General features: G+C 34.5%; 1 protein-coding gene across 1 annotated transcript in view; it reads right to left on the minus strand.

Moving 5' to 3' along the window:
- The window catches only part of LOC129802802 (protein slit), a 133215-nt gene that overhangs the window by 74282 nt on the left and 32882 nt on the right, over positions 1–26051 (minus strand). Inside the window, exon 2 of the mRNA XM_055848903.1 lies at positions 544–624. The gene's annotated coding sequence lies outside the window, so the exon portion shown is untranslated. The remainder of the gene's footprint in view (positions 1–543; positions 625–26051) is intronic.

A 26051-nucleotide genomic window follows, 5' to 3' on the forward strand; every position in this document is an offset into this window, starting at 1 on the left:
TAAGAATAATACCTTTCGTGCTTTTAATGTTTCACTGGAATTTTTAACAATAATACTATACCCCAAAGTTGCAGGATATACATCTTTTGTTAGAGAATCATGACTTTTATTCCACGAGTTTTTTTTTTTGGGAAAACTCATGCATCAATTCTTTGTTCTATATGAAACGATTTCGTGGAAATTGTTTATGTAAGAGATAGCAAAAGCTTTGCTATAAAAATGTCAGAGATGTGAAGAACAATGAAGAATGAAAATCTCATATGTGTGGATGATTATGGTGAAAGATGAGTGAAAGCTCTCTCTGAGCGTTTTTCTCCTTGTGCTCCACAAAATGCGCTTATTGTCTTTTGGGAAAGATATGGGAAGGGTTTCATTTTGACTTTCTTTTTTCCCTCTGAGACTTGAAATGTTGGCGGCAATTTTGCCAAAAAGAAAAGCAGATCAAAAAAAAGAAGAACCAGAAAAAGGAGATTTTGAATGATTGACAGAGGAGCAATTCTTCCAAATGGCTTGTGCGATATAATAAAATCACTTCTAACTCACCAGAAGTTTCGATGGCAGCATGTCACAAATTGGACGACAGATGAAAGAATCCTCCGCGACAGCAGAATTCTATGTCCCAGTCTGTGAACAAAGAGAAAACACCATGAGTTTTATATATGCAGAATTTTCCTATGGTCTCTTGTTTTTCTTGCTTTCACTTGGGAATGGTATTTTTAGAGGCATGACTGTCGCTCACAGACTCATTTGCTGTTAACAAGTTAAATTAGCATTCTGTGCATTTCAGCACGCACCTTGTTTAACAACACTATCACACCATTCAGAACAACTTCTTGGGGACTTCCAGGACACGATCCTGCAGATGAAAAAAGGCCAGTCCGTCTCTAATCTCATGCATGGCATGTTCACGAACTATTTTCCCTAACATGAAGCCCTAGAGACTGGATTTTTTCACCTTAGCCGTCCAACTTCTCCCCCAAAAATACCATTGTGACCTGAGGGAAAAGTAGAATTTTCACCCCCAATTTCTCTGTCGTTGTGAAAAGTTCTTAGGACGCATTTTCTCTCCCCCTCATATCCTTGGAAGTTGAGAGTGAAATTTATCGCTATAACTTTTTCGTGAGTACAAAATTCTGTTGAATTTTGAATTAATGGACACCAAATGGGAATTAAATAATTGAGAGAGTGGCGATAAACGTGTGGCGAAGAGGTAAAGAGACATACCAGCACCCCCGCGCATATAATGTTTAATTTTTATGACAGGCAACATTCTTTTCGGGGTTATTTCGTGGGTGAGAGCCCCCCAAAAAAACTAACAAATGAGCAAAAAACAACATTATGACTATATACTTTCAGCCGACCGAGTTCTCATACGAGAAAAGTTTCATCGAGGGAAAGAATATTCATCGTGATCTCTAGGGGATAGTGGGAATATTTTTGAGACGACTCCCGAAAGTTAGAATCCTAAACATTAAATTCCGGAAAGGGCCAAAACCCAGAATCCGTTCATTCACAGCTAGACTTAGATTCTCAAAGAGTGTCTTGGATAAAATTTGAAGGGAACTGTATTTGCACCATGTTGTTGATTTTCGAAGAGCTCAAACTGAATTTCGAATTTTCGGAATTTATGAAATACCATGCTTAAAAGCTGTTAAAAAAGTTATTCAGTGATTTTGAGGAAAATTTTAATGGAACTGGAATAGAATGCGTTTCATAGCACTGATTTTTCTCACGATAAACTGCGAAGAATGATACGTGTCGATAATCGAAACACTTCGAAATTCGAACAGGAAGTTATTCAACCCTACGTGGATGAAATGAGATACAAAAATTTCGAAACTGATTTTTGAACGCCTTTTCTCTTGGGAAAATTCTAGCTGTTAATGTTCAGAATTCATCTAAATCTCAAAGAGCCAATAGGATTATAAGAATTTATGGGAAAACCACCAAAAATTTATTCTAGTATGAAGAAATACATATTAATATTCATAAATTATACATAATGCATATTTTGTGGTATTCTACGCAGATAATCGAGAACACCTTTATTTTTTATGGTTCAATTTTAAAAGGGAAGTTTTCTGTTATTTTGGGAAATCATATACAGACAATATAGAAACTCTGACTGGACTATAAGATTCCAGCAAAAAATTATTCTCTTGGGTATTTAGGACGTACGGGATTTCGACCCGTTTTAGCTATTCGGAATTTTGGGTTTACGGAATTTTGGTCCATTCGGGATTAAGGCCTTTCGGAGTTTTCGTCCGTTTAGGATGTTGAATCGTTCAAGACCGCTGGACCCAGGATTTCGTTTCTTCTGGATTTTAGGTTTTCGAGTTCTTTGAGTTCGGGGTTTTGGCTTTCGAAATTTGGTTTTTACTGGTTTGAGACATGTAGGGGAAACTGGGGAACCACCAAACAGGGAGTAGCACCAAACACTAATTTTTATTTATAAGCTACATGGATTATCTCGACCACGCCCCTGGCAAGTTGCTTGAACTTTGAAGCCACTTTCTTATACTTCGATTTAAATTTATATGGGAATTTTTTTGCACTCGTTACCATTACATTAAATAACAAAAAAGTGAGTAGTTTTTCCGTATTATAAGATACCTTTCCGTATGGAGGGATAAATATACTAAATTTTTGTTTAAATAATTTTTTTTCTCGGAGCACTGTGAGCTGAGTCCGAGATCAATTTAGGAATTGGCTTCAAATAGCTCCATATAAAAAAATTAACTTGGCACATGCTTTTTCTCGACCATTTCTTCAGTGAACAAGAATCCCTATAATGCTCTTTGTGATCCCAAACAGAAGTAGATTTTAATTCTCCAATAGTGTCTTGGATAAAACGTAAATGGAGCTCTATTTGCTCAAAAATCCGTTAAAGTTCGAAGAATTCAAATTTTCGAACAAGGTGGGGAAAATTTATCAAATATCACATTAAAAAGCTGGCAAAAGAGTTACTCAGTGATTAAATTGTATACCATAAATTGTGAAATTCTAATAGAAAATCTTGAAAAATCTGAGAATCGCATTGCGAGAAAAATAGGATCGAAAACCTTTTAAGTAAGATCTCATCTTGAATTGCGAACAAATTAAACTTTACCAATCAACCTTATATCGATTCAATATTCCTTCACGGTTGCATTTAGGGGTGGGAAAGCCATTCACTTGTATACTATCAGGAAAAAAATCAACAATACCTTATGAATGATTGAAACTTTTCTAGAAACAATTTGCACAAATATTTCTACCATTGAGAATTGTTTTCAATAACCAATCATCAGCATTTTTCTCCCTTTCTGAATCAAAAGCTTGAATTTTTCAATACCTTTTGTACCATTTAGTAATTGTTTCTTTTGCCAGGAAAGTCACATTTGAGAAATGGAGAAAAGCAGCAGCAAAAAAAATGTAAAACACGCAAAATCAGAGGGAAACCATTGTAGCATTTAGTAAAGTTTGCCCTCAATTAATGCGTGTTTGACAGAGGTAAAGTATTTTCATTAAATTTATCGTGGATATTTTGCATCTTTTGTACATTATTCATATTGTAAGTTGGTAACTAATTGGGAAATTCTCCATGCAATTTGCACTTGAGAATGTTGTCACGAAGAACACACGCCAAATGGCGCAATTTTGCAACAATTAGGCACTCAAATTGAACTTTTTCAGCATTCTCATGCAATAATTTCTGCATTGTTTTAAATTTCAGGGCTTCTATTGCTTGTTTTTGTGGAGGTTTCCCATACCATTTGAGCCAGAAATTGCTGACGTTTTTCCCCAATTCTGGCAATTGTTGGAAAATTTGAAGTTGGTAAAGTATAAAGGGAGCGACTAATATGCAGTGATACGGTTTAAAAACACTGTTTTTTTCAGTAAATAATTTGAATTTTTAGTTTAAAGGGTTCGTTCAAACGGGGATAAATATATAGATGTACGTCAAATTGCTTATCGTTGAGATTTAGAAAATCCTCCCTTATAGAAGTTCGTTCCTGAGATAAAAACTCCTTAATGGGTGCAAACATTAGTAGATTTTGATTGTCCAATAGTGTCTTGGATAAAAGGTAAATTGAACTCTATTTGCACAAAAAGTCGTTGATGTTCGAATAATTCAAATTCAATTTCGAATTTTCATATTAAATTCTTGAACAAGGTTGGGAAAATTTATGAAATATTGCTTGCACTAAAAAGCTCGCAAAGGAGTTACTCAGTTATTATGGGACAGAAAGAATAAACGTCGTTGCTTTGTCCTTTCCTCACAACAAAGTGAAGACCAAACACATTTAAACACTTGAGCTTTTCGAAATTCGAACAGGATGTGTCACCTTGCGAAAGTATCAAGAAGTGGGCTCCGTTCAGTAATAACCTTTTGAAGAGACAAAGCCACTTCAAAGCCAAGCCAAACCTATTCGAGAATCGAAAATCTACCGGAATAGCATTATAATATTTGGCACTGAACGAATAAGCTATAAAAATTAAATTTAGTAAGAAAAAATCTCACTTGATCAATATTTGACCAGTACCCTGATGATGATCAACAGAACCTTTTTTGTAATACTCGTCTGTTACAACTTTTAGAGCAGGAAAAATCTTATGAAATCAAAATTCACATTCTTTATTTCTCAAACGCTTTGTATATGTACATATCGTCGGTTGCCTCAGCAACTGTGCTAACTGCATTTGCTTTGTGTCTGCATTCGTTGCAAACGTCGCGTATATTTCACTTTTTGGTATTCGAAATTGAATTTAATTAGGGGAAAGGCTCATAATTTTGTCCAGTTTCTTATTTTGGACACTTTGAAGATAAAATTGGACACTAAAAATAAATTGATTAAAATTATGGATTTTTATTCCAGTATTTGATGAATAATGAATTCTATCTAAATATTTGTTCTTTCTGGAAGATTTCAAAACTAAATACCTTAAATTTTGAATATGATTTGAGTTGAAATTGCTTTGTGGAAAGTTCAGTCTGAGCAATTGCTTACGAGAAATATGACAGAATTTCGTGTTTACTTCAGTCTTATTTAGCTATGATGAAGTACTAACAATGTTTCTTCCCTTTTTTGAGTGATATTATTAAATATTCATTGAAAATTGTGTTGATTCACGTTAGTGGTGATTTGTACATTTGACCTGAAGTGAGATTTGCCTTGTGTATTACATTTTTCGTGTGAAAAATGGGCAATTTTCTAAGAAAATCACCAATTAGGGGATACTCCTTATTTTGGACAGGTGTTTTTCTCACGAAATTTTGTGAAGTTTTAGCATTTGTGATGACTAGGTTGGACAAATGCCTGGAGAAACAAAGAAGCATAATCTCTACGAAAGAGATGTAGCGAGAAAAGCATTGAAAGGCTCCCAGAAAGGCCAGGGAATGAGCGAATCCGCACGTACTTGGAGTACCGAAGTCAACTCACTTTAATGAATGATGTGGAAAGTTTCCGGGCTTCTTGTGACATTCCACGGTTCCCTTACATGAACAGGAAGAGGACTTGGTAAGATTGGTTCATGAAATGAAGAACAATGGGCATCCTGTTGAGGCGGATTAGCTGTCCAAATATACAGCCAAGTTGTCCAAATTAATAACCAAGTTGTCCAAAATTCAAGTCAAATTCACCTCTACATATCAATTCATTTTTAAACGTATTAAAACTAATTTTCGTAAAAATAAGACGATAAATATCTTGCCAAGTTTCTAAACAACTCTTCTGAAAAGAGAGTAACAAAAAAAGTCAATTAGTATTGAAAATATCGCACTTCAAACTTGGAACATCGATGCTTATAAACAGACTGGACCAAATTATGAGCCCTTACCCTAAATTGAATTTATTCTGATTTTTAAAAGAACAAGGGTGAAAAAAAGTGAGATCCATGTAAGTGAAACGTTTTAAAAGGAAAGAAATGTGAATCTTGATTTCATGAATTTTTCCTGATGTAAAAGAAATGCCGAATCTACATTTATAAAGATTTAGATTTTCATCATCATTTTCAACCCCTTATCCCTATTAGGGTCGATTTAGTTTTTTAAAAATCTAAATAGATTTACAAAAACTTAGATTCACATTTTAAATTATGATTATTTTCAAAACTGATTTGAAATTTACATTACTTTCTTTTTTAAGATATTCATTGAACATCAAATGTCTTAAATATACCTTTGAGTTTAATCTATCCAGAATGATACCAATACTTCGCTAAATTTTAGCTGTTAATTTTCACTTGGTAGTAAAATATTTTAAAGTATTTATTTAAATGGTGAATCTTTGTTTTGGAAAACATACACCAAAATTCTAAAATGGTTTCATGAACAAATTGCGATTGTTGTAAAGTTAATGGCCTGTTATCTTATAAATTTTCTCATAAAGATCATTATTAGATAAAGGGGTGGATGTAAACAAGAAAATGTTCATTTTTACAAGAAGCTGCCCTAAAAAGTGAACCTCGCAATGAAATCAAGATTAGAGATATCGAAGAAAGGAGCGATTAATGCGCCCACAGTGCTTCATTGTTTGCTCATACAGCATCTCATGTAATTGATAAAGAGCTTCCTAGAGAATATGTGTGCCTATCTCAGCGAACCAATCAATAATTCATGATTCTTCCGCATTAAACATGCGATAATGCTGGAGAGTTCAGCGGATGGGGAGTTCTGGTGGGATCAGCAACATGATTAAAATTGCTTCGAATATATAGTGAGAAATAAGTAAAGTGAATTATGAATGTGTACAGGCAGAGGTTTCATTTCTTGTTTCGCACAACAATGCCACCAAGCTCAATATGCTCCATCCCGGGAAAGTTAACTTCTTTTGAGCCGTAAAGAAGTCCCATAACATGCTAACTCACGATATGCGTTTATATGGTAAATTACATGGTTTTGGAGTCACACAACGAGACGATCGAGCAAACTCTGGGCGGATCGTAATTAATTTTCATTACGTGATTGAATGCATCTCCAATGGAAGATCGAGAAGCAAGAAAGACCGCCACGAGAGTGGTTAATATTTATCGAATTAGTAATAGGCTCCGGAGGGAGGCAGTTTATTTAGATGTGTGAGTCACGTCTGAAGGTCTTACCCTCAAGACTTTCCGAGGAGTCACCAAAATGTGCGCCAAGATATCTTATCGCAAGTGTCTCCAAACATTTTGGGGAAATTATCAGAAATCTCTCCTCAAACAAGCTTGAAGCGGATGTAGCGATAGGAGCTGTAGATTTTGTGCTCAACACGGAAACATTTTGGGAACTAAGATATGAAGAACTTCATGAAAATTAAGAAAAGTAACGTCTCTTTCACTTAGGTAATTTTCACGACTAAGGTATGATAGTCTACTTGAAAATGAGTATTTTAAAGTCTACCCAGCGAACAACAAATGTCCAAAGCTTTCAGTGTTTACAGGATACCGGTTTGAACCAAAACAAAGAAAAGTCGATAATGCAAAAGCACTTGAGAATTGTAAAGTGATAAAAAAACATGCTCAGTTTTATTAGAATAGGGTGAAAGGAACACCTATTGACACCCTACTCTGTACCATTTTGAATACGAAATTTGAACACTTATCCTTATCGAAAAACATAAATTAATGAAAAAACGCCATACGGTAAGTGTGCCAAATTTCGGCATAGTTGCATATAAGCACCGAAGTCCTAAGTTCGAAATGAAATATTTTTAATTCATATTGATATTTTTTGTTACTTCCTTTTCGGAAGAATTATGTGGAACCTTGAAAACTAGTTTATCAACTTTGTTTTCTTTAAATCACTTCCTAAAATATTGAAAAATTAAAAAAAAATATTGACATTGCTTTGGGTAGTATTCCGGCCACTTTGAGTGAAATACCGGCCACCTTTTTTCTGACCACCTTTTGTGACGCAACGGATAGAAAATTTCAAAACGTCAAACGGAACGAGTTTAATACGTTTATATGACCCACAAACCCTGAGATCTTCCGCATAATTTGTCCTGATGACCTGAAGAGATGCATCTCAAATTTACGAGCAGATTCCCGTAGCAATTTGCCCTTCCTGAACTCTTCCAAGTCCCTTTCCACATCATCTTTTTCATAGAAGAGATGGTTTTTTTCTCTGGACATTGTAGAATTCAGAAATTGAAAAAAAAAACATAAAATGAATGAGAAATTTAGGAAAGCAAAAGATGTTGCCGGAATAGGCAACACTACCTCACCGGAGAGACGCTCACAAAGTATATGCTTTTCTACGCGAAATACAGGATCAAGCTGGGAAATTTTAACCGAAATTTAAAGATTTATTCACTATTAACATAAACAGAAACAATCTTTAAAGAAAACTAATCAATTTTCATTAAAAAACACCGAAGGAAAACCTTTGCAGTTCACCACAAATCACAAGACTGCTAGAAACACAATCGATCTGTCACATTTTTTTGTAAGACTCTTTCCACACTGAGTTTTTACAACGCAATTTAAATTCAAATTATACCTAAAATTTGACGGTCTTTGTGTTAATACATCCTAAAATGAAGACATATTTAAAAACAAAATGAATTCATTGACTATTCGAAGATTACATACATCATTTTAATTAACTAATTTGCGTGGCCGAAATTACACTCAAAGTGGCCGAAATTAGAAGTTGGCCGAAATTTGGCACACTTCCCCTATTACTTACATATTATTAGATACATTAAATAAATTTCAACATTTTGACAAAAGTGTCAATAGGGGTTCCCTGTCGAAGAGGTGTTCATTTGACCCTAGCACCATGATGTATATTTCGGTCGACAATCTGCAAGAATGGCGCTCGAAGTGTCTTTTGTCCTTAGAGGAGAAAGGATCTTTAATCCTATGGCTATGGGACAAAATCTGCACGTAGAGCGATTTTTGCTTCTCGAACTGTAAAAGGCATCACAATGGTCGAAAACTCACCAAAAAACTTAGACTTCTTCAAGAACAACACTTCTGGGATTCTGATTAATTCATTGAACATTGAAATCATTAAAAACTTTCAAAATTTTTAAACCACTACTGAACAGTAGAAATCACCAAGGTGAACTGGTATTGATTTTGAAAATTGTGAACTTTGAGCATTTAATTTAAACGATTTTACAATAACCCAAGAATCGAATATAATTTTACAGATATTTTATTAGGAAGTATCTATCAGGAATTTTCGTGTAATAGTTTAAATTTCAAAATAGATGAGCTCATGGGAATATTCTCTAGCTATTTCACAGACTTGTGAAATATTCTTCAACTGCAATCTCTCCTGAGAAAATGCACTCATAAGTAAATTCCAGGAAGACCCAAATAGATAAGATTTATCAGAAAGTGGTTTTCTAAATGAGCTTCCACGGTTTTGGTATTTAGTTAGGTGTTTGTCCAATGGGAAAGGTGGTGTGGGTGACTTCGGGAAGGCAGAAAAGTGGGGCAATTATGTGCGCCTCGGTGGATCCAGTGCAGAAAGTGTCCTGGACAAATGGCTGATGTGCGAGTGGAAGACAAACAAGGCAGACTCATTCATCTGGAGTTGCCCCTTCGGTGTCTCGCTGACAGGCAAAAGAGGAAGGCGAATGAGTGACATTTATGTGCTCCACGCCGTCACGGTGGCTGATGGAGTGGCTCTGTTGTTTGCCTCGATTGTTGCTCCAGCGTGGATTTTCTTGTCTCTAGGAACATCACCACAGTGAATTGTCACTGAGAAAGCCACACCATATTCCACATCTTGATTCACATACTGATATATTGCTAACTGAGAGCCCACCACCCACCCACCTCCTCATGCACAATTAATAGTGAGACAATTTCAGCGATTTACTGCGCCGAAACAATCTGACTCTTGCGGACAAAAGCAATTAAATTCATGTCGAGCATCCAGTGAAATGACTCAATTTCATACCACACTCATGGGATTATCTCTTGTACCTCCAACTCTCCAGCTCTCGTGGGATTTTGTGGTAGAGCAGCTCATCTTTTGATTATCACCGACAAATGCTTGACTTTGCCCCATAGAGCAACCCCTCAATTTTGAGGCGTCTCGGCGGAAAGTTAATCCGTCGAGAGACTGTCTAAATCCACCCTCTTATCTGGCATTTATTTGCCAGAAGAAAGTTAAATATTCGTTAAATTTGAAGAATAATCCTGATTTTAAATTGCCTTTAAGTTTAAAATTTTCTAACGATCTGTATTTCAATTTCATCGAAAATTCCGAAATATTTTGACATACGTCAGATTGACATTCAAATTAACCCTTTAAGGACGAAAGGTTCAAAATTGTGGGTCAGAAAAAATCACTTCTGTAATTTTTTGGGATATCGATGCTCGAATCTTGCTTAATAACTTAATAACTTTTTAGGGTGTTAATGTTTTTGAAACAAGACAGCAAAGTTTAATTAACCCTTTAACGACGAGACACTTTTTACGGACTGAAAATCAACAATAAAAATTAAACTGAGAAACATAATCAATCATATGTCTTACATCTAATCTTGGAAAGTCCAACAGAGTCTGATTCGGTGTATTTTTGCTTCTATGAACGATAGGAACAAATACTGAATGTATTATTTTCATAACATTGTCTAAAATAATTCAGTTTGGACATTTTCAAGTGGGTGGCGAGAAGTGGTAACATAACTGGCGAAAAGTGGTAAAAAGTGGCGACGAAGTGGTTATTTTTGCATTGTTAATAAAAATGGGTTTTTAAGTAGTCCAGCGTTAAATTAGAGGACTATTTGCTTGGCGAAACTAGAGCCAATACATCTAAGTAGTTTTGTATCAAATTTGAGTTATCTTGTAATAAAAGTTCAAAAGTTATAATAAAATTAATTTCTCTTTTTCCTAAACATGGCGATAAGTGGTTTCAAGGGGTCAAAAGGGGTCAAAAGTTATAATAAAATAAACTTAACTTTTTCCTAAAATTGGCGAAAAGTGGTTACTCCACCCTATAATATAAGGAAATAAAGTATTGTCAAACTGAAAAATATCCTGCATTTGATAAACTTTCAGGCAGATCTTTTGAATTCTTAACATAAAAATTGTTTTTAAAATAATAATTGTTTGAATACTTTTATTTTTATTTTTGCATTTTTTACTACTTTGCCTGAGTGTATTTGTAGTCAATTTTTTAACCTATCTGAATTGGTTTATTTAGAAGATTTTTATTGATTTTTTTTCTTATTTTAATTTTTTGAATGCTTAGGCTATTGAGAATTTTTTGACATAACCTAAAATTAAAAAGATTTAGATAATGATGACTGAAACTAATGTATACCCATGAAGCAAAATATGCTTCAATATAGTTATTAAGGGTCTCTAAAAGAATAAGAAGTAATAGAAAAGGGACTTCAAGAAGATAATGGGCCTGTGACGCCTGTAATGTTTGATTTATTCTGGAGAAGAAAATGTTTATTAGGTAAGATTTCGCAAAAGTACTTTAAAATTATCCAATTGATCAATGTAAAATCATCTTATTGAATTCATGAATGTAGGAATATTGCGATGTCTATTTTTGAAGAGACATTTCAGTATTGCCATCGGCAAAACTCAAGCCGTTATTCCTTTACAAAATGCTAAATTAAAATTTAGGCAAAAAACTCATTAAAAACCCATGAACAATAGGTGTTTTTTCTATCAATTCATTGTTTCTTCAAGAGACCAAAGAATATAGAAATCCTTCCAAGAAGACGATGAGATGGGGAAAAAGTTGATTGCCTAGAAGATGGACAATTTGACCGTGAACGAAGCGTGGGTATTTGCAGAAATGATGCCTCCGTGACCCTTTCAGCATCAAATTCTCAATTTAAAAATTCTTCACACTCATTAATAAAGAGCCGTGGATGTTTCGTGGTGGTAAATGTGAGTCCATTTAGGCAGCACAATTTGAATGATTTAACGCCCCTTTTCAGTGATTTATAGCCTCCAGGTCGAGTCAGAAGCTCTTGTGTGTGAAAAAATACCGTCCCCCCATTGAAAGCAAAGTGAGATTTGAAAAAAAAATCCTCAAATAATTATAAATGGAGTTTTTTTTCTGAATGGGATTCAGAGTCTCTTAATTATTCTCGGCAGTTTGAAATGCAGTACTAGTGACTGGAGAAATTTTATGGTTGATTGGGAAGACTGTGAAATGCAGAGAAAAACTGTTTGGAATGAGTCTCATGTTTCCCTTCGAGGAGATGCCGAGGGAAAGATGTCACAATGAGACAAATCAGATGACAAAATACCAAGAAATGTCTGAGAGGTTGTTTTTTTGCTTAGGCAGGAAGTCCTTTTGAGTTGTGTCGTGGTAACTCTTTTTGCGGTATGCGTCCTAAAATAATATTGTGATACATAGTGATCAATCAAGTTAGGTCAAATTGCCTCGAATTTGACTCAATTTCGAGCACTACTGGAGGCGGATTCCCAAGTAGCAATTTCTGGCACAATCCTATCGAAACAACAAGACCTATGTGCAAATATAGAGAAAAATATTTTTTTATGTTAAACTGAACATAAAGAGCTTCATACTGCTAATAAAGTTAAAGATAGAGTTATTATAAAATAAAGGCAATATTGATTCGACACAATTTCTGCATTTAGCCACACTATGCACAAATTGTGCACAGCATTATACACATTTTCGGGCTCGAAAAAAAACTCGCGAAATAGCATTACGCATAGAGAAAATTTGCATACCCGCAGGGGCTTTCTTTTGAATAAATCGGACGTAGAACGAATTTCGCGCGGAGTAAAAGTAGTTCAAACAAAAAGATTCAACTGTATTCAACTGTTGAAATGCATTAACAAACAGTACTTTTAGGCCAGAGTTCTTCAATAAATGGATAGAATATTTAAAAAAAATTCTCTAATAAAAGAAATTAAAGTTTTATTCTGAAAAAGTAGCAAAATGTTTTCAAATCTCCTGCGTCGCAACATAGTATACATTCAGGCGTATTTCAAAAATGATTTCATAAATTCACTCCCAAGGGTAGGGAAACTTACTTAATTGTTTGTGCATAATTCCGTCAGGTGCATAATCCCGAAGGACTTAATGCCGGGACTGAGTGTAAAGGATAGTTGCCAGGACTGGAGGAGGTTGGTGCGAGAGGTCCGGTGCTTTAAAGAGATGTTGCAGCCAGCTAAGTAAGTATAAGTAAGTATTTATTTCAAACTGTCACACACCGAGGACTTAGGATCATCGATTACAGGTCCCTAGCGTAAATTTCCTTTACCTAATCCTTTATTGCAAAATTTTACAGGCTAAATATTCCCGAGGGTCAGTCTGAGTATATTTGGGCCGTAAGATTTTTATACTTTTGTGTGGTCTTTTTTTTCTCTTTGCCCCTCTGAAACACTGAGGAAATCGCAAAATTCCTAATTATAAATGATTCCAAAACTTTCCATTTTACTTTACAACTCTTCTGTGGTACATTTTAACATAGGGATTCTTAAAAATACTTCTCATATTATGTAGCCCAAGAAGCAAAATAGCTGCCTTATAGAACAAAGTATTAAACAAGTATTTTAGTGCACTTTTAAAAGACTTAAAGTGAGAATTTTCTGTTGAAATTCCTATAGAAGCTTTTAAGATTCTTAAGAGTGCGCCACTTTACTTATAGTAATCTCAGTGATGGAATCAGAAGCGTTATAAGCAAATAAAAAGATTTTTGGTTCTATAATGCCTTACTTGGGGAATTCTACAAGACTATATTAAGAAAAAATTTCTTCTTGGGAGAGTATGTGTTACTAAAATATTATCACATGATTACTCATCTGTGCTACTTGGGATGAGTAGAATGGAGTTTGTGGCTGGGGGATGATTTAGCTCCAGGACTCTTGAAGGTGTGGGTGGTAAGCCATATCGAGAACCAATAGAGGTCACACGCTGTGCCCAACCTACTCAAGATTATGGTTAAAGTTTGAAGAGAGAAACCTCACCCTTGACTTTAGGAAAATGAGGGATGTTATCAATTCTTAAAAATCTGGAAATTGAGCCGAAAGGCGAGAAATGTGGAGGATGTTTGGAGAAACATGGTTTGTCACTTTGCATCCCAATCTCTGTGTGAGTCCAAAAGTGACTCTCTTGTCACACTCGAAGACCTCTAAGGCGAGGAAGTATCTCTGGAGTTTTTTTTTGTTTGGGTAAACCCAAAAGCCATCCTCGAAACAAGACATTTTTTTGTTCATCAGCTCATTTTCTCTCTTTCTTCGGCCATTCTTTTAGTCAGGCTCTTTTCTGACTCTGCAATTTGTCACCCTGGGCATACACAAGAAGTATCCCGCGGGATGTTCCTTTGTTGGTCCCATTGTCATGACCATCAGAGACGAATACCACAGGCACATATAGAATATTTTATGACACATTTTTCTCAGACCCCCTCCTATCCGCGCACTATCTTATCATCATCTTCAGACATTGCTCTTATTTCATTCCACGATATTTCTTCTGAGCCTTTTGTTCACCTCTTTGTCTATCCACCCGCCGAGAGCTAATGTTTTGTGGATGGATAGCAGGACAATGAGACCGTGTGAAGATGTTGAGGGCGTGAGATGGACACCAAAATGACCACAAACGAGCTCCATGATGCGGAGGAAATATCCTCTTCATACCCAATAGAGAACGAAACAAAGGGGATTTGGCAGGAAATCAGTTGAATCACCAGCAAAATATCCCTTTTTTTCACAATACACCATGTGCAATTCTAATACCACCCACAGAGTGGACAAAAACAGAGTTGATCAAGGTTATGTAGAGGTTCTTAAGATAAGGATATTGTTTCTGAAATTTATATTTTAAATTTTTGAAGTACAAAACTGGTGTTTTTTTTAAAGGGAATGGTAAAATCCAAGCGCCTGGCAAGTTGACCTTTTTTATATGGAGCTATTTGAAGCCAATTCCTAAATTGATCTCGGACTCAGCTCACAGTGCTCCAAGGAAAAAATTTATTTAAACAAAAATTTAGTATATTTATCCCTCCATACGGAAAGTTATCTTATAATACGGAAAAACTTCTCACTTTTTAAATGTTTAGCATAACGATCACGAGTGCAGAAAAATTCCCATACGCATTTGTATGTGAAAGTAAGAAATTGGTTTCAACTTTGAAGGCCACTCGCCGGGGACTAGGTAAAATCTATATAGGCAGAGTAGATGAATTTTGTAAATACAGACACTGATAAACTTTGAGAGTCTTTGTAGAAAAAGCCTCTATCCTTCCGAAAAATCATTGATTTAACAACGAAACGCAAGAACGGTTAAAGCGATCTTGATGAAATTCGGTATAGAGTCAGTGTAGGACTTAAACTTTTTATTTATGAATACCACCCCCTTCATTCACTTCCCAATTCTAGTAGCTCCCTACAAAATGAGAGTATTTTGCCTAATAACTCCTTTCTGAAAAGAGGTGGAATGTTGAAATTCGGCGTTGTTCCGGAATAAAAGTTATTACCTTTGCTGAAATATCTTTTTCATGATACAAATACAAATAGGTTTCATTCATGGTGAAAGATTGGACCATTTTCCTCTTTGTCCTTTCTTAAGAAAATCCAAAATTCGTTCGGTTAAGATGAGGTAATTTAGAATTACGTCAATTTTGAATTTTTTAGATCTTCTTACTGTTTCAAATGGCCAAAGATAAAAGGGATACCACGAAGAAGTAGGGGAAGCCGCGCTACCTTCGGACGATTTATGATTCGCACAATTTTTTTTTCAATGTGTTACAAATGAATTTAGTCCATTACACTATCCAACAAATTGACAACTTTTTTCTGTCTCAGAGGTCCCACATGGTACGTTTGATAGAGTCGAGTCCCCTGATCAAGAATATGGTTTTGGTTTTTCTCCTATACATCACAATTTTTTTTTAATAATAGTTTAATATTTTTTCTGCTTTGCCTTACATTATCCGTTCTATCTCAGGTACTGGTGGACGGAACTTAAAAAATGTGGGTCCGTTGGAAAGGTCATTAGTTGTGCTTCAACTTTGCTAATAACAAAAAACTTTGTAAAACCACTCTTTCATGGTGTAAAATTAGAGTTTCTCTAAAAATTACCAAAACAGTGGTCTTAAAATGAGGTTTTAAAAATTTGTATAAAATAAACTAAACAAAATATTAAAAATCCATTGACACCAGACGATAGGCACCACTTAGGACTACAATTTTGCTCATCTAAGACATCGCGCTCCGATCACTCTAAATGCCTCATTTGTTGGTTTTTGTCATTTTCCAAAAATATAAAATCCCTAATTTCAGCAAATTTCTCAGATATTTTTGAAAAATTATTTTGAAGCATAATGTAAACATACAAAAATGTTGAGATTCTTCTTCAACTCGATCGGAAGATCATCAACGTGATTTTTATTCACATCTCCAAGCACCCCTCAGCCACAAGAAGGAGCCCCTTAACTCCCTTTAGAGTACAATCTTTGTTATATGTAGAAAATACATCAGCGAAAATGACGCATATGTATATATCAATGACCTTAGATCATACTTCTCTAGAATTTTTGAACTTACTTTTCTAGAAATTACCTCTTCCAGAAAGTATTAAAAGAGTATCAAGTTTTTTTAATCAACTGTTCTTCTAGCATTTTATTTACGGCGGGAAAATGAAATTAGTGCAGTGTTATACGAGAATATATTGAAATTAAACTGCACTAGAATTAAAATAAATGGATGGATGGAAATAAATAGAAATAATGTTAAAAAATATTAAGGAATAAAAAAGATATTTCTTACTTAATCTCTGAGAAATTTGCTGAAATTAGGGATTTTATATTTTTGGAAAATGACAAAAACCAACAAATGAGGCATTTAGAGTGATCGGAGCGCGATGTCTTAGATGAGCAAAATTGTAGTCCTAAGTGGTGCCTATCGTCTGGTGTCAATGGATTTTTAATATTTTGCTTAGTTTATTTTATACAAATTTTTAAAACCTCATTTTAAGACCACTGTTTTGGTAATTTTTAGAGAAACTCTAATTTTACACCATGAAAGAGTGGTTTTACAAAGTTTTTTGTTATTAGCAAAGTTGAAGCACAACTAATGACCTTTCCAACGGACCCACATTTTTTAAGTTCCGTCCACCAGTACCTGAGATAGAACGGATAATGTAAGGCAAAGCAGAAAAAATATTAAACTATTATTAAAAAAAAATTGTGACGTATAGGAGAAAAACCAAAACCATATTCTTGATCAGGAGACTCGACTCTATCAAACGTACCATGTGGGACCTCTGAGACAAAAACCGTGTTGCATAGTGTTATATAATATTATATTTTAATAGCTAGTTAATAGCTTATTTTTTTAATAGCTAGCTGAAATCCATAAGGAACATAGAGAAAAAAATGAATTGTCCGAAGCTTGAGTCGTTCAAAGGTAGTGCCGATAGTGCGCTTTCCCCTACAAGGCTTCACATTCGATAGTACTTCATTGTTTTTCTGTTAGCCATCGAAAACTGTTCGGAAATCTCAAAGTTCCAAATTAGACTAGAATTACCAAAGACTAGAAGAAGATTATAAGTCAAATTGTTTGATAAAAGGTTATTTTAAAACCTATATTGTTAATGGAAAATTATCTAACACTCAATTTGTATAAAATTTTATAGTTAATGTTAATCCTTAATCTGTAGTTTCTGCAAGTCTGGCGGATGTTTGCAAAAAAGTGAGTATGATTTTTCCGGTGGAAAACACCACTGGAGGCCATCCGGAAGAGAGGAATAAATTGCGACACCCAAATACGAGAGTGAAAATGAAAGCGACAGGCGAAAAAGAGATCTCATCCCCTGCACAACCTTAAATGGACATTTTCGCAGGACCTTTCGAGTGAAAAATGTTAATCTGCAGGAATTGATGTCTGCCATGCATAGAATTAGCATAAATTTGTGTATTTGATTGCGTATACAATTCCATGAATTTCCACCCCTAGTCTCCATTAACACAAAATCCCCGAAATTCCCTTGTCTCTCTGACTGTTTCGCGATCCCCCTCGAACAAACACGCCAACAATGGTGCTCCGGAGGGAATTTCGTGTCGAAGTCAGACAACATCCCTCTATGGACTTCCGCCTTGGGATTTACTTGCTTCGTATTTTCCGAGGGATCACTGAAGCCTGAATTCCACAACAGAAATCCTCAAACTATCCATGAAGCTTGAGCTCTAGTGAAATATTTTCAGGGAAAATTGGGTACATTTCCCCACAAACCATCCCCCTATTTTCGCATTGACAGACATTGGCAATAAATTTGTGGAATTAACTGAATTATCACGATGATTTTCTCTAGGAACAATCCAAATTGGAGAAAATCACATTCCACAATTCAAACCCCATTAAACCCTTTCTCCGTACCTGGCATGATTTGTAGCTAAGGAAAAAATTCAATTTTCGCCACAAGACGAAAAAAAATCCATTAAGGTTTAGAGATAAGGTGAGATTAATTTTCTGCACATTTTCATCTATTCGTCCAAGGAAGAAACCTTCATTGAAAAATGATTTAAGACTTGAAAACAGCGGAGACAGACCTAATTTATCTACCTATACGCCTTTCTAACGTGCTAAATTAATATTTTAGTTCCAGGGTATATCGGCAAATAGGCGAACAAAAGTGCAATTTAGTTTAATTTATATATTTTGCGAAAAGCTTTACAGCAATGTTTCAAATTTTATCTCACTGAAAACTGCTAATGCACGCTGTTGTTCACTGCAATTTCATCGATACTAAATATCTCTCCAAATGCATTTGAATTTTGAATTCTATCAAAAATTGCCATCAGGATTTTCGGATTCAATACACACATGCGTTGGGCACGTTGAGCATGTCAATAAAAAATAATAGTTTATTTGTTAAATAAAGAGAATAATTTTTGGAGGATTTAGTATTTCATAAAAAAACAAATTGTGTTCGTTTGTATTTTGAGTGCCTCTGCAAATCCAAAAAAGTTTTTCTCAGAATTAGTTTATTTAATTGTTTATTTTTGATTATTGAATTTTTATTAGTTTTATTTTCACATTTTTTTTTAGAATATTACTTGTATATTTTCCATTTCGACTGCTTTCATCGCTGTTATTTAAGATATCGATTATAATGATATCGAAATAATGTTGTTCTGAATGTTAAAGAAGATATTTCGAAATGGTTAGAGATTTTCTTTAATGCTTCTGTATCCTCATCTTCGATACTTTTATCGAAATTTAACCATTTAATTAACAAATAGCAGGTCGGTTTAGTGAGTTGGGTGAGACTCTTTACAATCTCTTTTAAGGTGTTAGACTAGACAATGTAAGATAATTCTTGCTCTAATATTGTCGGTTTTATTAAAATCAAGATTGCCAAAAGACATTTAATCTGTTTTAAAATTAAAGAGGGATAACCCTACTGTAATTAGGTCTGAAAGGGCCATTGGACGAGAAATTCACGATCTATTCATACTGAGATAAGGTTCATCCACATTGACCATTTAATTCTCACCAACACCCTTGCAAATACCTCTATTCTTGTAAAATTGATATGTTTTATTGCAATTCTTACACAATTTCTCAATTATTATGCCAGGTTTGGTGTTCATATTTTAAAAATAAAATAAAATTAATATCTAAAAAATAATAAATAATTTAATAAAATGTAACATGTAATACTTGAACGGCTTAATCGATAAATAATATTCTATAATCTTAATTTTTGTTTTTTATTTGTTCTTTATTTTATAAAACAGTAATGTGGATTCTAATTACCGTAGGTGGATGCGGGTAACTTTTGACTCTGGGTGTGATTTTGCTATCCTGCTATTCATAGCCTTGTCTTTAATTCCAAAACTAGCATTGTCTTCATTGATCCTATCTACTATAGGGTAAGTGTGCCAAATTTCGGCATAGTTTCATATAAGCACCGAAGTCCTAAATTTGAAATGCAATAATTTTAATTAATATTGATATTTTTTGTTACTTCTTTTTCGGGAGGGTTGTGTGGAAAATTGAAAACTAGTTTATCATCTTTGTTTTCTTTAAATCACTATCTAAAATATTGAAAAATTAATAAAAATGTGGGCATTGCTTTGGGTAGTATTCCGGCCACTTTGAGTGAAATTCCGGCCACCTTTTTTCTAGACACCTTTTGTGACGCAACGGATAGAAAATTTCAAAATGTCAAACGGAACGAGTTTAATATTTAGTTTAATACGTTTATATGACTCACGAGCCCTGAGATCTTTCGTGTCATTTGTCCTGAAGACCTGAAGAGTAGCATCCCAAATTTACGCTCAGATTCCCGTAGCAATTTGTCCTTCCTGAACTCTTCCAAGGCCTTTTCCACATCATCTTTTTCATAAAAGCGATGGTTTTTTTCTCTGGACATTGTAAAACTCAGAAATTAAAAAAAAACATAAAATGAATAAGAAATTTAGGAAAGCAAAAGATGTTGCCGGAATAGGCAACACTACCTCACCGGAGAGACTCTCACAAAGTGTATGCCTTTTAACACGAAAAGGATCCAGCTGGGAAATTTCAACCGAAACTTAAAGATTGATTCACTATTAACATAAACAGAAACAATCTTTAATGATAACTTAATTTTCATGAAAAACACCGAAGGAAAACCTTTGCACTTCACCACAAATCAGAAGACTGTTAGAAATACAATCGATCTGTGACATTTTTTGTAAGACTCTTTCCACACTGAGTTTTACAACGCAATTTAAATTCAAATTATACCTAAAATTTAACGGTCTTTGTGTTAATACATCCTAAAATGAATAAATATTTAAAAGCAAAATGAATTCATTGACTATTCGAAGATTACATACATAATTTTAATTAATTTATTTGCATGGCCGAAATTACACTCAAAGTGGCCGAAATTAGAAGCAGGCCGAAATTTGGCACACTTCCCCTAAATCTTTGCTACGGTAGATTCAGGTGTGTTTAGGTAAAAATTGTTAGTGAAAATCAAATGTTGTCAATTAATTAGAACGGAAATTGTAAATTTCAAACGCATAGGAATTGTTAAATATTTTTAGCCAGTGGAAAATGATAAATATGATTCAAGGTGGGAATTTTTGATTATTTTTACTGACGACTTCGATTTTTTTACTGGCAAATTAATGCAGATTTTACACAGGTGAATAAGGTATTAATCGTAAATGTTTATTTCTTATGTCATTACCCAAAATATACACGTAATTTTTAAGTCTAAAGAGATATATGTATATTAAGAAAATGGTGAAAACAACCGAATGATCGAACACCGTATATCGATATCCTTGACAGTTTGGTTTCTAACAGAAACACCTTTACTTCTGTAAAATCTTCAAAACTAAAGGTTATTGCGCTTTCGTCTGAGTTTGGATTGTGAAATTTTTATCTGTTGATTTTTCAAATTAATTTTTAATTATTCAAAATCAATGCTCTCCACGACACGAGTTTCACATTCAAATTTAATTTCACATTAAAATATTTTATAGCACTAAATGATGTTAATAAATGGTGCTAAAATTAGGCGGTATCTTCTGTATAAGGTCAAAGGGAGGTACGATCTCCCACCGAGTTCTTCAATATCATTGTGAATGCAGGTAGAGTTGTGGGTGTAGATATGACGAAAACATCTTGAGAATAATTCAAAATTGAGTGGGAAAATTAATTTAGCCACCACATCTATTTCCCATCTCACTAAAAGTGACTATTTAAATTTTCCTCCGGTTCGAATATTTTTGGGGTGGGGGCCTGGAAATTGAATTGTTGGCTTGGGGTTTGGGAAAGGTGCAAATGAAAAAGGGGTGTATACTCCAATACCCACCGCAATCCATTTGAGCTCTTTTCATTTGATATGATTTTCCCTGCACGCGACTGAGTGATTTCCTAGTGAATGGAAATCAATTTAGAGAAGGCGCCTTAATCTCTCAGGTATTCCTGCAGCGTATGCTTCGTTGCAAGACCTACCTCTCCAAACCTCAATCAATTCACAACAATTTTCCTGTTTATTGCGACAGGTGTGAGAAAATTGTGCTGTCTCCTGGAAAAGCTCGATTCATCCAGTATATATATACTGCTTACCTCATACCATTTTCATTAATGTCACTCTGGCAATTGTGGCCTTTGTGCCTGGGAGAAAGTGCCAGAGACTCCTGACAGAGTCGAAAGTCTCTTGGCCTAATCCATAGAGGATTGAGAAAGTCTGGGTATTTTAGTTTTCCTCCCTCTAATTCATCCTCAAGTAATCCCAATTACGTAATTCAACGATTAAAGCCATCGAAATAAATTTCCTGTGGCGGATTTCCGAGTCATTCCACCATTATTATCAGTGGTGAAGTGTTGTGTTGTGCCACTCAAGGGAACCGAAACAATCAGACACTGAGAGAAAAAAAATCTTAAGAAATTTATGGAGTTATATGACGACAATTCTTGTGGATGAAGTGAAAATTATTTTCATTGGTTGTTAAAATACTTCTTTTTAAAAATAAAACTCCTTTTTATCACAATTTAATCACGAATAAATTGGTGAGAAAATTGTGGGGCAGTAACTACCCGAATGACTGCAATAAAGTAGTACCTGATGAAAATTTAATGAGCAAATTTTGTTCATAAATTTGCTCAATGCTCATTAATTATCAATCGTATTTATGCTATTTTAATCTATTTAAACCAATTTTTGTGTCTCGAGTCCACTTTCTTATCACTAAATGAATCGATTTCTAAAAGTTCTTGATGAAAATTACACATTAGGACACATATCAGCAACAATTAATGTGAATCACATTAAAATTTTAATGTGAAATTCTCTAGTGTGATACCACGGTTAGATCAAGAAAATTTCATGAAGTTAAAATTCGCATCCTTTTCTTTCTCAAACATATTGCATATGTCTATCCCACTTTCTCGCACTCTTCTTCTTCTTTTGAACATCACACCAAATTAAATTTAAATCTGTTAGATTTTGAAATTTAACCGTGGAAATTTGAGTGGGATTAATTGTGGGTTTAATTTGAAATTTAAGTGGGATAGACTTATGCAAAACATTTGAGAAAGAAATAATAAGTGTGCCTGAGCATAATTATCAGAATTCGGTCAACCGAAATGCAATTGAAAGGTCTTGAAAAATGCTGAAAGCTGAAGTTTTCCTTATGCCGGCTTCAGATCTAAGGTTTATCCAATACTTGACGCTCTTAAAATTGAAAATGATAATAAATTTTATTGGATTTTCTGTGTATAATTGACCATTTGCCCATATAAAGTCCAATTCTATTTGATAATTTTCCAAAACATCTTCATTGATAAGGAATTAGAGAAGTTAAGCCATATGTCAAACCTTTAGGTCTGATGTCTATATTACCTAAGTTACATATACACATTTTATTTTCATTGTAAGAATTTCAATATAATAAAGAACAAAAGTTCTTGTAATATTACACAATTTTCTAAAACATTTCAATATCATCCAATTATAGTTAAAAGCACTCTAATGACGAAATCCTGTTTTCATATTATAACCTAAAATATTTCGACTTGTATTCAATTGATTTATGTTATAATCATATTTTTTGTATGTAGGGTTAGTGTGCCAAATTTCGGCATAGTTGCATGAAAGCGCAAAAGTCTCAAGTTTGAGATGTAATATCTTTAATAGAAATTGATTTTTTTTATTCCTTCTACATAAGGAGTATTGCTTAGAACCTTGTAGACAGTTTATCGTCTTTATTTATTCTAAAATCATTCTTAATACATTTTAAAATGAATAAAAATGTAGACATAGCTTTGGTGGCCTATTTCGGCCACCTTCATTCTCATAGTTCCTTGCCCTTCAGGAATTCTTCCAATGCCTTTTTCACGTCATCTCGTTTGTCGAAGCTACATTTTTTGTTATTCTTTTGCATTGTATAATCTCTAGAGTATGTAAAACTAAAAATTCATGGAAATTCGAGAAACAAATAAGGTGGCCGAAATTGCAAGCTGGCCGGAGTTTGGCACACTTACCCTATATAGGCTACATTTCAAAAACAATACAAATATAAAGACTTCTTCCTCCGTTTTGGATATTTATTAAATACTTAAAGTAACGCTAAATTACCACCATAAGTCAAATACTTTTGCTGACTTGCCCTCCCCCAAAACAAACCCGAATCGAATTGAGACACAGTGCTGAAAACGATTACTTGTTAATTGCTGAGTTTTTGACCATCTTCTGTGCCATCTTATTCCTCTCAGTGTGGCATCTTTGAGGCAACCGATGATGAGGAAGAAAAGGAGAATTCCTTTTCTCTGTATCTCTATATCGCAAACTAGCATTGGGTTTCAATGAGAACAGGCGAAAGACTGAAACATAAATTACTTTGGAAACACGTTTTTATCTTCAGGGGGCGGACTTTTTTTTTTCTTGCTCCACCGCGAAATGGGGTGAGGCTGAAGCACAGAAAAGCTCAAGTCACTGAAGCACCCATGCCAATACATCAATCAGCAATTCACTAAGGCATTCTCATTTGCCCATTTTTCCCCTCGTGCCAAATGAATTAGGCGAATTTCATCCAAAAACGTTAGGGACTAATAACTCATTTTAATCTCCAACGTCTCGAGTATTTCAATTATTCAAGCCAGACAACAAATAGCTTTCCATGTACTCGAGATGGTTTTTTCCTGTTTTTTTTTTCCTCCTGAAGACAAGTGCTTTGCGCGGTTTAGATGGCTAGAAAGAGTTGAGGCAGAAAAAAATGTGTAGAGAACAGGGTGACCCTATATTCAAACGATACGGTAATTTTGTAGGTTTTCCAGGGTAGTTTTCATCAATGTCCGCGGACTTGCACAACAAATGGTGGTGAAACTTGGCTTGACGGCCAGGAATCATTTATTAAAAGAACGCTTAAACTTTCGCAATTGATTGATTAATTGTTACCGCTTATGATGTCTATTGATAGTTTTGGCCTGTTCAAGTAAATATCGCTTACAGATCGGCGTCCTACATTGTTTTTGGTCTGTTTGTTCGGTTTGTCCTCAGTGTCGAAATTGTCATTTCTGAAATATTTAAACAAATTTTCACAGGCAGTTTTCGATAGTGCATACATCGTAGGCCATAACTCCGGTATCACATTTCATCATTAAAATTCTATTCAGAAGATATGTTCGATTGCATTGTACAGGAAATGATTTGCTTCAGCTTTTTAGGTAGGGGTATGACATTTTCTATGTTTTCCATATGTGTCTAGCGAGCCGAAAATTTTTTTTGCGTTTATTAACTGTTTTCTGTCATTGTAGAATGAATTAGTAAAAAATACTAACACAAAATAAAAGCAAATTTAATAACAAAAAGGCAACCGAAAACCCTAAATTGGCAATCTACGTAGTTTTGGAGATATCTCGTGAAATGTGTACGAAAACAGGGAAGAAATTACACTAAAACTGGTCGCATTTTTCAGAGCTAATGTCAGCCCCCCCCTGTTTTTAGGTGTGATTCTTACATAATCACACTGATTTCAAGTTGAAACAGAAAAAAACAAAGAATATCGCAAAATGTAAAAGATTAGATAAAATAATTTTATTGTCATAAGAAAGCCTAATGATAGTAATGTACGATGAAGGTAGAATAATATTTCTAGATATGAATTAGCTGAAATAATGGCATAAAACGGTTAACCTCAGAAGTTTATGCACATTCCTATGGGCTTCTCCTATCAGGCCTAACACTATATTTTGAGCGGTACGTCGAACAACCAGACTTTGCAAAATAAGGAATGACTCGTGTTCTATTGGGACAATACGGGCCACGGACCCTCTAGAAAATTCGAGAATTGGGCTAAAATTCTTTTAGTAGAGAGTTTGCCTAATAATCTTACATTACTTGAGATTTATTCGTATGAATGGAACCACATTGAACGCAGATTTCTGTTAAGTGAGTCGGAAGTGAATATAGCTCATCCGATTTCAGGCTCACGTTATCAACCACAAGTTTACTTTGGATGAAACACCTTGAAGTTTAAGTGCTTAATTTTAAAATCGTTCCACTTAAACTAGTAGCTATTAATGTTCCTGATATATTAGTTCCAACTATAGATGGCAAATTTCATGAAATTTCACGTTTTTCCGCCTATTGTAGATGGAGACTACAGTGAAATTTCATGAAA

The sequence above is a fragment of the Phlebotomus papatasi genome, chromosome 2, assembly GCF_024763615.1.
Source record: "Phlebotomus papatasi isolate M1 chromosome 2, Ppap_2.1, whole genome shotgun sequence".
Taxonomy (NCBI): domain Eukaryota; kingdom Metazoa; phylum Arthropoda; class Insecta; order Diptera; family Psychodidae; genus Phlebotomus; species Phlebotomus papatasi.